This window comes from Triticum dicoccoides, chromosome 2B (assembly GCF_002162155.2).
Source record: "Triticum dicoccoides isolate Atlit2015 ecotype Zavitan chromosome 2B, WEW_v2.0, whole genome shotgun sequence".
NCBI classification, from domain to species: domain Eukaryota; kingdom Viridiplantae; phylum Streptophyta; class Magnoliopsida; order Poales; family Poaceae; genus Triticum; species Triticum dicoccoides.
Window position 1 is genome coordinate 641,561,176 of NC_041383.1, and position 10,471 is coordinate 641,571,646.

Genomic DNA, 10,471 nt, shown 5'->3' on the forward strand with positions numbered 1-10,471 from the left:
CCGCGTAAACGTGCCTTATGGGCGGGCCCAATGTGATTGACGGGGCGTGCACCACGTACAATATTAAATAAATAGGGAATAGATTTGCAGAGCAGCGATTCAGGGCCAACGCTCATTTGCAGCAGTGATGCAGAAAGAAAATCAAAACAAATATTAAAAAATGTAAAAATTCCAAATTGTTTTTCGTGGTTGATAAGTTGGTGCATGTGGTCCGCTCCAAATTTCAGATCATTTAGACTTCTGATTAGCTCACAGTAAAAAAGACAAGTATGATGTCTGTAAAAAAGATAACTGTTTATGTACCGTTCTGAACCGATTTGTCTCTTTTACTGAGAGCTACTTAGATGTCCAAATGATTTAAAATTTGGAGCGGGTCACACGCATCAATTTATTTAACATGATTTTTTTTGGAGTTTGTTTAATTTTTCTGATTTTTTATGTTCTTGACCGGGTGCAGATGAGCTGGGCTCATAAATGGATACTAGAACAATGTCCGTGCGTTGCAATGGGATATAAATTTTCTAGTACGTCGGCTTATGATTTATCTGTGTATAATAATGCGCTTGTGTAAATAAATGATCATTAATTTCTGCCCATGAATTACCTTATATTTTGATCCGAAGAAGTTTGGTAAGCAAATTAAAGTGGAACTGGTTCATAAGGAAACTAAATTAAGTTAATTTATTATCATCCAAGGAGGTTGGACGAAAGGGTGGTGAAAAAGAAAGTGAAATGAAAACCTCACGTTCTTTTTAAGTAGTAGAGATTCCACAGATTTGCTAATTCTCTTAGCTATTGTATATCTAACTATACAACGGTTGGATGAGATCCTTTAAGATTCGTCGTTTTCCTTTTCTTCATGATAGCGTCGTTGTTTACGCACGGGCCTAGTGTCCGGTGCTGGCTTGTTTTGTGTGACAGAGTGAAGTCTATTTTAAACCTTGAAATCTAACGTATAAATCTCTGAAATAGATATCCTGACCTCGTTGATCCAGATCGTTTCTAACTTTATGCCATTATCCAAACAGGGGGATTCCTACATGGCTCAAAAAAAGGCCGGGATAGATGGGTTATGCAGCACATGTTTGTGGGACGTACTCGTCAACAGGAGAAAGAAACAGTGAAACAACATATAAAAGATTAGGGTAGCAAAAATTGAACCAACGATCTCCTGGTTCCTGTGAAGCACTTGTTAACCACACGAGATATTGCATTTTCGTTTGAACGAACAACAATATATTTATATATACTGCACGAAACACCAACACACACAAGAAGCGAATCAACCTATGGTTAGATGATTAGAGGGACAACGGTATTCTTAGCCTATCAGGATTCAAGTCTTGGTGCTTGCATTATTCTTGAATTTATTTCACGATTTCTGGCGATGCGTTTTTAATGGGAGGAGAAGTTCCCGTCGATGACGAGGCGTCTACGGTGATTTTGTAAATTCCAAGACGATATGCGGGCTTAGTCTCCTGAAAGTGTTCATAAGGGTAGGATATGCATGTGTGCGTTAGAGATGAATGTATACACGTATGTATGAGCGCTTACATCTGCACTGTGTTAAAAAAACTGTACACAAGAAAAAGGCCATGCTCGTGCTCGGTCGCCGGCAATGACTCGCAACACCGCATTAGAGCATCTCCACTAGGCCCCCCAACAGCCCCCCAGGACCGCTTTCTTTGCGCCGGATGTAAAAAAAATGTCCCAGCCATGCACCCAAGACCCCGTTTTAGCCGGATTTGACGAAAGTTTCAGCTAGCGCTCTCAGCCGGAACCCAGCGCGCTGGGGGCGAGGTGGGGACACCGGCGCTAGTTTTTGGCATGCAACTAGCCCACAGTCAACCACCTTTTCCCTCTCTCTCTCTCTCTTCTCTTTGCAACTACCGCACGCCTCCCTGCCCCTCTCTCGATCCCTGTGAAAATAATCCCGCGGCACTACACGTCGATCCATCCATCCATCCATGGCAGCCACCGTCGACAAGGAGAGGGAGGAGGCGGTGCTCCACACGAACCCGAGGCAGGGGGGCAAGCTCCTCTCCAGGCTGCTCACCAGGGACAGCTCGGCCGCCGCGTCATCGCTCCGGGTCTACTACGGTGTGTCCCGCGCTCAATACAAAAGGTAGCATGATACATACTGCATCAACTGTAAAATCTTCGAAGGAGGTTTGCATTCCATGGGCGCTCTGATTCCTTGCCGGAGTCGTCCCTCTTGCGTGCTCTGGGCTTCTGTGCGTCGATCAGGTAGTAGGAGTTGTTACCCAAGGCTTTGCTGATGATGAAGGGGCCTTCCCAAGGGGCCGAGAGCTTGTGCTAGCCGGCTGTTTGATGGATCAGCCGGAGCACAAGGTCGCCCTCTTGGAAGGATCTTGGCTTGACCTTTCGACCGTGGTAGCGGCACATGCTCTGTTGGTAGACGGCGAACCGGCTGAGTGCCAACAACCAGCCCTCCTCCAGTAGTGACGCCATCTTCTCGCGCTTCCCTCAACTCCGCCTCCGTGTACATGGTGACGAGAGGTGAGTCGAACTCGATATCAGTTGGGATGACATCCTCGGCCCCGTACACAAGGAAGAAAGGAGTGAAGCCGGTTGACTTGTTCGGAGTGGTGCGCAGGCTCCAGAGGACGACCGGCAGCTCATCGATCCAGCAGCCGGCCGAGCGCTCCAGTGGATCGACTAGTCGGGGCTTGATGCCGGAGAGGATGAGGCCGTTTGCTCGCTCGACTTGGTTGTTTGACTGCGGATGGGCAACAAACGCTAAGTCCAGTCGGATGCACTGCGTCGCGCAGAAACGGGCCAAAGCTCCTTTGGCAAAATTTATGCCGTTGTCGGTGATGATGCCGTGCAGTATGCCGTACCGTACGGTGATATCTGCGATGAAGGTCACAATAGTCGGCCCATTCAACTTCTTGATTGGCTTTGCTTCGATCCACTTGGTGAACTTGTCCACGGTGACAAGCAGATGAGTCATGCCGCCGCGTGCTGTCTTGAATGGGCCCACCATGTCCAGCCCCCAGACGGCAAAGGGCCAAGTGAGGGGGGGTGGTCTTGAGTGCAAAAGCCGGCAGTTGTTGCTTGGAGCTGAATTTCTGGCACCCCTTGCAATGCTTGACCAAGTCCTTGGCGTCTTCCAAAGTAGTCGGCCAGAAAAACTATGGCGGAAAGCCTTGGCAACAAGTGATCTTCAAGCCGCGTGGTGACTGCATTCGCCTTGGTGGATATCTTTGAGGATTGCCTTGCCTTTCTCTGGCTCTACGCATCGCTGGAAGACTCCAGTCACGCTGCGCTTGACAAGCTCTCTGTTTACTATCGTGTAGGTTCCTGCCCAGCGCTGTACTTGCCAGGCCGAGATCTCATCAGTCGGCAGCTCTCTGTTCACCAGAAAGTTGAGAATGGGTTGCGCCCATGATGGAGCTGTGACTTCTTCTACTGTCAGTACAGCCACTGTGACTAGGGCGGTTGGGTTGGGAGGTGGCGGGTTGGAGTCGGCCACCGCCTACTGTGTCATTGAAGTCCCCGGGCCGACTGCTGTAGTCCCCGGTCCGGGCTCTAAAGTCCTCGGGTCGGTGCGGCTGCAGCAGTCGCCGAGCTGCCTGCCGAAGTCCTCGAGCCGCCTGCTGAGATCCCCAAGTCGGTTCCGACTGTTCCTGGGGCAGCCGACACGAAGATGGAATCTGATTCTGGCGAAGGCTTGATAGACAGCTTGAGGAGGCGCTGAAGGGAGACGCCGGTTGGTATGGCCTGCCGGGTGGAGCCGATTCGTGCCAGGGCATCTGCTTGCTTGTTGTCGGCTCGTGGCACGTGAAGGAACTCACATCCTTCGAAATATCCGCTGAGCTGCTGGATGAGGAAGCGGTAGCTTGCCATATTTGCATCCTTGGCGTCCTAGTCGCCAGACGACTGTTGGACCACCAAGTCCGAGTCGCCGTAGCACAGGACCCGGCGAATGCCGAGTTCTTTGGCCAGCCGGGGCACGTGTACGAGCGCCTCATACTCGGCCACATTATTGGAGGCGGAAAAGTGGATTTGCAATGTGTATCTGAGCTTGTCGCCTTTGGGAGAGGTCAGGATGATGCCGGCTCCCAGACCGGTGCGCATCTTGGAGCCATCAAAGTGCATCTGCCAATTGGCGGAGTCTAGCGCTGGCGGCAGGTACTGGGTCACGGCCCAGTCGACGAGAAAGTTGGCAAGTGCTTGGGACTTGATGGCGGTGAGAGGCTGGTAGAAGATGGTGTAGGGAGCCAGCTCGATGGCCCATTTGGCCACCCGACCTGATGCATCTCGGCAAGTGGGGCAGTGCAAAAAATCATGATGGGGTGCTCTTGAAAGTATGGCTTGAGCTTCTTGGCGGCAAAGTACACGCCGTATCACATCTTCTGGTAGTGGGGATAGTTTTGCTTTGAAGCTGACAGCACCTCGCTTAAATGGTACATAGGCCTCTGGACCGGCTATGCCTTGCCGTCCTCTGGGCGTTGTACCACAATGACTGTGCTGACCACCCGGCTGGTTGCGGCAATGTAAAGGAGCATGGGCTCTTTGTCAGTCGGAGCCGCCAGGACAGGTGGCGTGGTCAACGTCTTCTTCAGCTAGAGAAAGGCCTCCTCCGCCTGGTCGTTCCACTCAAAGTGAGTGGTCTTCTTCATGAGCTGGTACAGGGGAAGAGCCTTCTCTCCCAGCTGACTAATGAAGCGACTGAGGGATGCCAAGCACCCGGTGAACTTCTGGACATCTCGCAGTCGGGTGGGTATCTCCATCATCTCGATGGCTTTGATCTTCATAGGGTTGCACTTAATGCCGCGTTCAAATACCAGGAAGCCAAGGAGCTGGTCGGCTGGTACTCCAAAGACACATTTCTCAGGGTTGAGCTTGATTTGAAAACGGTGCAGATTGTTGAATGTTTCCTTGAGATCTTCTAGAAGGGTACCGCGCTTCTCCGTCTTCACCACAATATCATCTACATAGACGTGGGCATTTTTGTCGAGCTGTTTGAGGAGGCACTTCTGCATGCAACACTGAAAAGTGGCACCGACATTTCTCAAGCCGAATGTCATGGTCAGGTAGCAGAAGGCTCCGAATGGTGTGATGAAGGCGGTCTTCAGGCGGTCGGCCGGGTTCAACTTGATCTGGTGGTACACTGAGTAGGCATCCAAGAAACTCAACAACTCGCATCCGGCTGTGGAGTCTATTACTTGATCAACCTGAGGCAAGGCAAATGGATCTTTGGGGCAAGCTTTGTTGAGGCTGGTATAATGAATGCACATGCGCCACTTGTTGTTCTTCTTCAGTACAAGGACTGGATTGGTAAGCCATTCTGGAAAGAACACTTCCATAATGAAGCCGGCTGCTATGAGCTGGGCTATCTCTTCACCAACAATTCTTCTCTTCTCTTCCGACATACGGGGGAGGGGTTGCCTGACTGGTTTTGCATCTGCTCTGACATGTAGCTTGTGCTCGGCGAAGTCCGTCAGAACACCCGGCATGTCCTTGGGGGACCATGAAAAGATACCCCGATTCTCACGGAGGAAATCGACGAGCTCGCTTTCCTATTGGTATCAAGGGTGGTTCCTACAGGAGCGAACCTCTCCGGGTGGTCCGGGTCCAAGGGTATCTTCTTGGTTTCTTTGGCCGGCTGGAAGGAGCCCTAGGTCTTCGACTCCTTGGGATCTGGTGACAGGTCCGGATGCTTGCCGGCCATGGCCACAACCCAGTCAGGAGCTTCTTCTTTGCGGCAATCACAAGGGACTCGGCCAGCCGACTGCTTGCTGCGGCACAGGTGAACGACTTCTTGTAGTCTTCGACTATGGTGATGATGCCCTTGGTTCCCGGCATCTTCATCTTGAGGTAGGCGTAATGAGGCACTGCCATGAACATGGCCAGGGTAGGCCGGCCAAGCAATGCATGGTAAGGGCTCTCCAGTTCCACTACCTCAAACCAAATTGCTTTGTGGCGGAAATGATCTTTGTCTCCGAAGAGGACATCTATCTTGATCTTGCCAATTGGTGAGCGGGAAAGGCCGGGCACAATGCCGTGGAAGACAGTCCGGCTGGGCTGGAGTTGCTTCGCCTTGATGTTCAGCTTCTCCATTGTATCGCGGTAAAGGATGTTGATGCTGCTACCGCCATCTATCAGGACTTGGGAGAAGCGAGCAACTCGCCTCTTTGTTGCAAAGGTGTCATCCAACACCAGGGCGTAGGAACCCGAAGAAGGCATCACTTCCGGGTGGTCGGCTCGGCTCCAACCGATGGGCTTCTCGGACCAATGCATGAACTCTGGGACCTTAGAGGCGACAACGTTGACTTCTTGGTGTTGCTGGCGCCGGCTGCGCCTATCATTAGCCTGGCTGGTGAACACAACGTAGGCTCCATGCTCTTCAGGGAATTCATCTTGGATGGCGCCGACTGCTGGATGGGACGCCGGCTACTGAGGAGGCGGAGGCGGCTGGCCAGCAGGCGGAGGAGGCAGCAACCCTTTGCCCTTGGAGATTCGGGTGAGCCAGTGGCACTTCCGGGTGATGTGATTGGATGGCTTCGCACCGCTGTGGAACTTGCAGGGTGCATCTATGGTCTGCTCATAGGAGAAAGCAGGATGCCAAGCCGGCTTGCCGCCTTTCTAACGCTTGGGTATGGGCTGCCCCTTTGGCTGCTGATCGTTGACTGTCACCACCTACCAGCTGGTGGAAGCCGGCATCGGAGCCTTGCGCTTGTTGTCATTCTGCTGCTGGCGCCGACTGGTGTCACCAGCCGATGTTCTGGGAGTCGGAGGGAGCACCTTCCCAGAGGCGTCCACCTGAAGCTCCAACTTCATAGAAGAGTCGACAGTGGCGGACTTGTCTGCTATGATCAACAACTCGTTGATTGTAGCAGGCTCATCGCAGAGGAGTCGGTGCTTGAGCAGGGTGCCTTTCCTGCACCCGACGGTGAAGTACTCTATAGCTTGCACCTCGTGCACTCCTTCGCAGGAGTTGCGCAGTTTGCCCCACCGCGTCAGGTAGTCGCGAGTGGATTCGGTTGGGCCTTGGACACACAGAGAGAGCTGGCGAGGCTTGGGCGGCCGCTTGTAAGTGCTGGTGAAGTTGCGGATGAAGACTTCGGTGAAATCTACCCAGCTGTTGATGCTGTAGGGCTTGAGGCTGTTCAGCCAAGTGCGCGTCGTGCCCTGAAGCATGAGGGGGACGTACTTCACGGCAACGCGCTTGTTGCCGTTTGCTATGTTGACTGCGGTGGAGTAGTCGAACAGCCAGTCTTCTGGCTTCACGAAGCTGTTGTACTTGGGCGTATCTCTTGGGAGCGAGAACCCTTTGGGGAAGGGCTTGTTGCGAATGCGGGGGCCAAAAGAAGGGCCAGCGAGAACCCTGGGATCGCGCCAGGCGATCGATCCGATGGCGGGCATCGTTTTCTCAGATTCCTTCACGGCGGCCCAGCCGGCCGCTGAGCGTCGGGTGCTCAACAGGCGGCGGGGAGGCATACCTCTTCCTGGGAGGTGGAGGGGGAGGTGAACAGTCATCCCGCCGCTCCACAGCTCGTGGGCGGCCATCTTTGTTGCGCTCGATGGTGAGGCTCTTCCGACTACGGCTAGCAGCCCGCTATTTGTCTCTTCGGTCGTGGGAGCCGGCTGTCGGCATCTAGGAGGTCACGCCTTGCTCTCGGCGGGGGGAGGGGGGAGGGGGGGAGGGGAGGATTCTCGGCACACGCGCCGGCTTCTTGCTGTGCGACAGTCGGGTCGATGAGCTGCTGAACGCGCTCCGTCATGCAGCATCACTCGTCACCCTCCAGGAGTTCCAGCTCGTCTGCTGCCGCCTGGGCAGCACGCAGGTTCTCGATGGGCTTGGCGCAGACTGGGCGGTCAGCCCCCAGCATGCTGGCGATGGTCGCGCCGTGCTGTTGGACGATGCCCACGCGGCTAGGCTCGCCAGCAGCCGGCGTGCCACAGACGGCGCGATCAACCTCGCGCTGATAGGCCTCGGTGAGGCGTCTCATAGTGGCCAACTTCCTGTCGCTCTCGACGAGCGCGACGCGGCAGCCTGCCAGCATCTCGGGGTTGGCGTCGCCTGCGATGGGCACAGACAGGTCGCGCATCGTCACCTGCAGCGGGTCTTGGGCGTCCACGCCGGAGGCTCCACCGTGGTTGATGACGAGCACCTTGATGACGGTGCTACTGCCGCTATCTGCATGAGGGAGCGGGTCGTCAATGACCACCACGTTGGTGGGGAAGGCGTCGAGGGATGCCGTGTCGGAGTCGACAAGCATCGGGTAGGTGGAGCCGATCGACTCTAGGTCGGAGGCTGGCTCGTTGGCGATGTCGTGCTTGCCAATGAGGTCGATGAGGCAGCTTTCGGAGCTGGTTGCGTCCGTGCCTGGCGCGGGCTCGTCAGAGAGGCGAATCTCGCTGATGAGATCAGCGAGGCAGCTCGCCGCGCAAGCGTCTTCCATGCCATGAAGCACGTTGGTGCAAACGCCATCGGGCGTGCCGGGCTGGCTGCGCTCGCCGGGGAGGAACAAGGTGTTGGAAATATGCCCTAGAGGCAATAATAAAATGGTTATTATTATATTTCCTTGTTCATGATAATTGTCTATTGTTCATGCTATAATTGTATTAACTGGAAGCCGTAATACATGTGTGAATACATAGACCACAACATGTCCCTAGAGAGCCTCTAGTTGACTAGCTCGTTGATCAATATATGGTTATGGTTTCCTGACATGGACATTGGATGTCATTGATAATGGGATCACATCATTAGGAGAATGATGTGATGGACAATACCCAATCCTAAGCATAGCACAAGATCATGTAGTTCGTTTGCTAAAAGCTTTTCTAAAGTCAAGTATCATTTCCTTAGACCATGAGATTGTGCAACTCCCGGATACCGTAGAAATGCTTTGGGTGTGCCAAACGTCACAACGTAACTGGGTGGCTATAAAGGTGCACTACGGGTATCTCCGAAAGTGTCTGTTGGGTTGGCACGAATCGAGACTGGGATTTGTCACTCCGTGTGACGGAGAGGTATCTCTAGGCCCACTCGGTAACGCATCATCATAATGAGATCAATGTGACTAAGTAGTTAGTCACGGGATCATGCATTACGGAACGAGTAAAGTGACTTGCCGGTAACGAGATTGAACGAGGTATTGGGATACTGACGATCGGATCTCGGGCAAGTAACGTACCGATTGACAAAGGGAATTGTATACAGGATTGCTTGAATCCTTGACATCGTGGTTCATCCGATGAGATCATCATGGAATATGTGGGAGCCAACATGGGTATCCAGATCTTGTTGTTGGTTTTTGGCCAGAGAGTTGTCTCGATCATGTCTGCATGATTGCCGAACCCGTAGGGTCTACACACTTAAGGTTCGGTGACGCTAGAGTTGTTATGGGAATTAGTGTGCAATTACCGAAAGTTGTTCGGAGTCCCGGATGAGATCCCGAACATCATGAGGAGTTCCGGAATGCTCGGAGGTAAATATTTATATATGGGAAGTCCTATTTTGGCCACCGGAAAATGTTCGGGATTTTTTGGTATTGTACCGGGAAGGTTCTAGAAGGTTCCAGAGTGGGGCCTACTTGCATGGGGGGACGCACATGAACGTGGGTAGTGGGGGTAAGGCCCCACACCCCTGGTCAAGGTGCACCAAGATCCCCCCTTAGAAGGAATAAGATCATATCCCGAAGGGATAAGATCAAGATCCCTAAAAAAGGGGGATAACAATCGGTGGGGAAGGAAATGATGGGATTTCTTTCCTCCACCTTTGCCAACGCCCCAATGGACTTGGAGGGCAAGAAAGCAGCCCCCTCCACCCCTATATATAGTGGGGAGGCGCATGGGAGCTTCACCCTTCCCCTGGCGCATCCCTCTCCCTCCCCAACACCTCCTCCTCCTCCGTAGTGCTTGGCGAAGCTCTGCCGGAGAACTGCAAGCTCCACCACCATGCCGTCGTGCTGCCGGAGCTCTCCCTCAACTTGTCCTCTCCCCTTGCTAGATCAAGAAGGAGGAGATGTCCCCGGGCTGTACGTGTGTTGAACGCGGAGGCACCGTTGTTCGGTGCTAAGATCGGATTCGGCCGCGATCTGAATCGCTTAGTGAACGACTCCACCGACCACGTTCTTGCAACATTTCCGCATCGCGATCTTCAAGGGTATGAAGATGCACTCCCCTCTCTCGTTGCTAGTTACTCCATAGATTGATCTTGGTGATGCATAGAAAATTTTGAATTTCTGCTACGTTCCCCAACAGTGGCATCATGAGCTAGGTCTGTTGCGTAGATTCTATGCACGAGTAGAACACAAGTAGTTGTGGGCGTTGGTTTGTTCAATTTTGCTTACCGTTACTAGTCCTATCTTGATTCGGCGGCATCGTGGGATGAAGTGGCCCGGACCGACCTTACACGTACGCTTACGTGAGACAGGTTCCACCGACTAACATGCACTCGTTGCATAAAGGTGGCTAGTGGGTGCCAGTCTCTCCC